Source organism: Sorex fumeus, unplaced genomic scaffold (genome assembly GCF_029834395.1).
Source record: "Sorex fumeus unplaced genomic scaffold, SorFum_2.1 ptg000032l, whole genome shotgun sequence".
Taxonomy (NCBI): domain Eukaryota; kingdom Metazoa; phylum Chordata; class Mammalia; order Eulipotyphla; family Soricidae; genus Sorex; species Sorex fumeus.
The window spans coordinates 4,726,010-4,732,043 of record NW_026606089.1 but is presented as its reverse complement, the minus strand read 5'-3'; the positions used below and the strand labels follow the sequence as shown (position 1 = coordinate 4,732,043).

The following is a 6,034-nucleotide window of genomic DNA, read 5'->3' as shown; positions in this document are numbered from 1 at the left end:
GGAACAACAAACGCCCACGAATAGCTAAAGCAATTTTTGGGACAAAGACGATGGGAGGCCTCACCTTCCCCAACCTCAAACTCTACTACAAAGCGATAATAATTAAAACAGCATGGTATTGGAACAAAGGCAGAGCCGCCGACCAATGGAACATCATTGAATATACTGACACACACCTTCAAATATATGTTCATCTAATCTTTGATAAGGGAGCAAGAAATGTGAAGTGGAGCAAGAAAGACTTCTTTAACAAACGGTGCTGGAAAAACTGGACAGCTACATGCAATAAAATGGGCTCAAACCTCTACCTAACAGCAAGCACAAAAGTCAGATGAAAATGGGTCAAAGACCTCAACATCAGAACAGAATTCATCAGGTACATTGAAGACAAGGTGGGCAAAACCGTCCACGACATTGAAGCTAAAGGTATCTTCAAAGATAACATGCCACTGGCCAAAAAAGTGAAAACAGAGATGAACAAAGGGGACTATCTTAAATTAAGTAGCTCCTGCACCTCAAAAGAAACAGTGACCAGAATACAAAGACAATCTACAGAATGGGAAAGGATATTCACCCAATGCCTATGTAATAAGGGGTTGATATCAACGATATACAAGGCACTTGTTGAACTCTACAAGAAGAAATCATGCAACCCCATCAGAAAATGGGATGATGAAATGAACAGTAACTTTCCCAAAGAAGATACCGAATGGCCAAAAGGCACATGAAAAATGCTCTTCATCACTAATCATCAGGGAAATGCAGGTCCAACCAACAAAGAGATATCACCTCACACCACTGAAACTGACCCACATCCAAAAGAACAAAAGCTACCGGTGTTGCCATGTATGTGGGGAAAAAGGGACTCTCCTTCACTGCTGGTGGAAATGCGGACAGGTTCAGCCATTTTGGAAAACAGTATGAACGGTTCTCCGAATACTAGAAATTGAGCTCCCATTTGACCCAGCAATATCACTCCTGGAAATATAGCCTGGAGAAGCAAAAAAGTACAGCCGAAATGACATCTGCACTTGTATGTTCATTGCTGCACTGTTCACAATAGCCAAAATCTGGGGAAAAAAAAACCTAGTGCCCAAGAACAGATGACTTGTTAATAACACTTTGTTTCATCTACACAGTGGAATACTATGCAGCTGTTAGAAAAGAAGAAGTCATGAAATTTGCATAAAGTGGATCAACATAGAAAGTGAAATGAGTCAGAAAGATATGGACGGACATTGAAAGGTTGTACTCATCTGTGGAATATAAAGTAACAGAATGAGAGACTAATACCCAAGAATAGAGTGATAAGGACTAGGAGATATGCTCCAGGCCTTGTAAGCCGGCATCACATGCTGGGGGGAAAGGCAGCTCAGATAGAGGTCAGAACACCCACTAAAGGGTATTTGGAGGACCCGCTCTGGGTGGGAGATGCATGACAAAAGTAGACCATAGAGCCATTCTTTCTGCCCCACCAAGATCACGATTTGACCCCCACAAGAGGCTATCCGGCACGACCACAGCACCAGAGGCAAGTGGATCCAATTCAGAACCCAGAGGCTTTTGGCAGAAATGCGACTGAACTATGCATTAAGCTACGGCACCATTCTCCCTCAGGTGGGAAAGGGTATTTGTCGCTTCTGCCTTTCTCCCCACTGGCGGCACGATTCCCACCACCTCAGAGACTATTGGACAGCCAGGTATGAGCTAGGGTGACAGGGCAACTACAGCCTCATGGGATTGGGGGTGAGGGGTGAAACCAGCCCATTCGTCCTGCCAGCCAAGACCATGAGTTGCCCACCACGAGTGGCTCTCTGGCATGCCATGGCCCCAGAGAACAAAAGAGAATGCCCTGCCACAAAGCACGTTTGGGGACAGGGTGGGAGGAATACTGGTATCATTGGTGGTGGAGAACGATTTCCTTGAGCAGGCACCAGTTACATCTCCATTCGTCCTAGCCCTCAGATTTTAGCAAGTACCACATTGGAGGTTTTTTCACGGTCAGAGAAATGAGATACTTCATTGTTTCTGGGTTTTGGCATATAGAATACACCACGGGTAGCTTGCCAGTCTCTGCCATGTACGCAAGATATGCTTGGTAACCTGCCATGTTCTCCGAGAAAGAGAACTGGACAATATGAGTTGTTGTCTTATCAACAAGATCCAGTCTCTGGATCTTGGCCATTGATGGGATTACATGGCTCCAGAGGCAGTCCGGGGGTGTAACACTTAGCTACTGGAAGATGGGGGATCTGGATGGAGGAGGCCCATTCTTGGTCCGAGCAGACTTGAATATCTCAGCCCCGGGTCCCGCACACCTGGGTTCCTCTGCCAGTTCTTCATGCATGAGGCTCCTTCAAGTGTGGTGAGAGTGGTCTTAAGCATACCTATTGCTGGTTGCAGAGGTCTTCAGCTGTCAGGTCTCTGCTCGGGTTGGTGAGGGAAACACAACCCACACCCTCCAAGGGGCCCTGGTGAGGAAAGCCAGGTGCGGCGTCAGGAGACTGTCATTTCAGAGATATTTAGACTTAATTTTAGATCTAAAAGTACACATCATTCAAACAGTTGTATGTGCTTAGTAATAAAATATTACACACATGTTCAATCACCTAAGAAAGCCCATTCTGCTCAGGGAACTAGATTTTTAATTACAGGTCTGTTTTGCCCATGTGGAATGACTGAGAATCACTATGAGTAGATATAAAACTCACTATACACACAAAGATGCACACAGGTTACTTTGAGTCATCTGTGCTGTTAATGTGTCTTGGCCATTAAACTACATTGAGACCCCTTTTATGTCCTTTACAGGAGCCTCATGAGTCTCACCTTCCCTTCAAGTTGAACTTGTAATAAGGTGGAATGAAATCATCAATATGCTTCTCACCTCTTCCTTCAGGAGAAAAATCCTACTTACTTTCAAGGTGGTCAAAGTGCGGACAACGCAATCCACCGTTTTCTGGAGATGTACACGGGACCGAGGTGAGAATATCAAAAGGCTCCAGTTTAATTTTCTTAATGAAGGTTTCAGGGTAGAGCATTAAACAAGACTGATACACCGTCTTCCAAAAGAATTATTTTGCAAAACTTATGCCCTGGGTATGGTAAAAGATAATATGGTAAAAACCAGACTTTTCCTTCTGGGACATTAATGTTCTAAATTTATCACTTCAAGCTGCTTTGAAATACCTTCCTAGATTGGGAATCACTGTCTGCCATAGGAGTGAGTAAGGACAACACTCAAAGAAATCAGAAGAGAAAAATAGGGAAAAAAATCAGCTCTTATACTCAGTTTGGCAACACATATACTAAAATTGAAATGATACAGAGATTAGCATGATCCTTACACAGAGATGACAGGCCAACTTGTAAAGTGTTCCACATTTTTGTTGCATTAAGAATTAACAGGGCTACTTTAAGCTAAGACAAGCCCCACAAATACTCAAAATTTTGACATAAAGATAGCAAAAATCCCCATCACAATGATCTCTCTCAATGTCAATGGACTAAGTACACCAATTCAGAGGCACAGGATGGCAGGATGAAATAGAAAACTGAACCCAACATTCTGCTGCCTGCAAGAAAAATATCTGAATAATCAAAGCAACCATGGGCTCAAAGTCAAAGGCTGGAAAACAATTCTTCAAGAAAAGAACACCTCCAAAAAGCTGCAGTGGCCATACTAGTATCAGACCACGTGGACTTCAGGCTAAAGGTTATAAGAGACAGTAAAGGTCATTTCTTAATGATCATGGGATCTGTACATCAGAAAGAACTCACCCTCCTCAATGTATATGCTCCTAATGACAGACCAGAAAAATACGTAAAAACAACTTCTAATAGACTTAAAGAAAAACATTGATAGCAACACAATACTAGATGGAGATTTCAACAGTACTTTCTCACTTCTCAATAGATCAAACAGACAAAAACTCGGCAAGAAAATATTTTATTTGAGGGAAATAATGAACAACCATTGGCTTAGAGAAGAAATCAAAGAGGAAATAAAAAGATTCCAGAAAAAAAATGATAACGAGGAACTATCAGAACGTGTGGGACAGAGCAAAAGCAGTTCTAAGAGGAAAGTTTATAGCTCCGCCAGAATTCAACTGGAAGATAGAAAGGGCCTACAAAAATAACTTACAGCTCAAGATTTTGGAAAATACCAAGAAAAAGAGTCCAAACTAGCCAGGAGGAAAAAAATAATAAAACCTGGAGCAGATACCAATGAAATATAATCCCAAAATACAATCCAGTAGATCAACAAAAGCAAGAGATGGTTCTTTGAGAAAATAAATAAGATCGATAAACCACTAGCAGAACTCACAAAGAAGAAAAGAGAAAGAATCCTAATAAACCGAATCAGAAATGCAAAGGGGGACATCATAATAGAAACTACAAAATCCATAGGATCATCAGAGATTATTTTGAGAATCTTTACAGCAGGAAATGAGAGAATCTTGAATAAATTGATAAATTACTGGATTCCAATTACCTCCCAAGGCTGAACCAAGAAGATTTTGAAAACTCGAACCCATCACTACAAGGAAATTGAAATGATAATCAAAAGTATCCCCCAAAACAGGAGCCCAGGCCCAAATGGATTCACTAATGAAGTATTTCGAAACCTTTCAAGAGGACCTACTGCCAACATTTTTTAAGATTTTCCAGGAAATTGAAGAAACAGAAATACTCCCAAACAATTTCTATGAGACAAAGATCAGCCTGATACTCAAATCAGACAGAGACACCACAAAAAAGAAAATTACAGACGTATTTCCTTGATATATCCAAAGATCCTCAAGATTATACCAGCAAAGAGAATCCAGAAACTCAACAAAAGATCACACTCTATGACCAACTAGGTTGATCTTGGGGATGCAAGGATGGCTTAACATTCTCAAGTCAAACAACAGAATACACCATCTCAATAAAATAAAGATAAAAATCATATGATAATATCAATAGATGTAGATAAAGCATTTGAGGAGATCCAGCACCCATTCATGATGAAAAACTCTCAACAAAATGGGAGTTGAAAGTACTTTCCTCAATATAGTCAAAGCAAACTAACACAAACCCACACCAAGCATTATTCTCAACGGGGAAAAACTAAAGGCTTGGGCCAGAAATCAATGAGCTAGATTCCCAAAATAAAATCAGGCACAAAACAAGTTACCCACTCTCACCACTCCTATTCAACATAGTACTTGAAGTACTTGCCATATGATTTTGGTAAGAAAAAGATATCTAGGGCATCCAGATAAAAAAAGGAAGAACTCAAGCTTTTACTATTTGGAGATGACATGATAGTATACTTAGAAAATCCCAAAGAATCTACCAAAAAGCTCCTGGGAAGAATAGATTTTTTTACTAAAGTAGCATAATACAAAATCAATATCCAGTAGTCCATGGCTTTCCAAATACTATTAATGAAAGAGAAAAAAGAGATAGGCGAAAAACAATCCCATTCACAATAATAACCTCAGAAAATCAAGTATATTAGAATCAACTAAAAAGGTTAAGGAACTATACCAAAAACACTCTACAAAACACTACTTCATGAAATAAAAGAGGATATGAGGAAATGGAATCACATCCCATGCTCATTGATTGAGAGGATTAACACTGTCAAAATGGCAATACACCCCAAAGCGCTATAAAGATTTAATGCGCTTTCTATAAGGATACCCATAACATTTTTCAAAGAAATATATTAAACCCTCTTGAAACTCATACACAACAATAAACTCCCATGATGAGCTAAAGCAATCTTTGTTAAAAAGAAGAAGGGAACAGCTTCCACAACTTCAAACCCTACTACAAAGTCGTAGTAATCAAATTAGCATGATATTCAGATAAAGAGAGGCCTCAGGTCAATGGAATATAGTCAAATATCCTGACGCTGGCCCTCAGATTATTATTACCTAATGTATCATAAAGGCTCAATAAATATGAAGTTGAGCAACGAAGTCTCTTCAACAAGTGCTGCTGGGAAAACTGGTCGGCAACATGCAAAAAAAGTTTAACTCAG

The 6,034-nt window shown here is 40.2% G+C and overlaps 1 pseudogene; it reads left to right on the top strand.

The window, feature by feature from the left end:
- The first annotated feature begins 3,291 nt into the window (after positions 1–3,291).
- On the top strand, positions 3,292–3,388 carry LOC130025816 (uncharacterized; annotated as a pseudogene).
- The last annotated feature ends 2,646 nt before the right edge of the window (positions 3,389–6,034 follow it).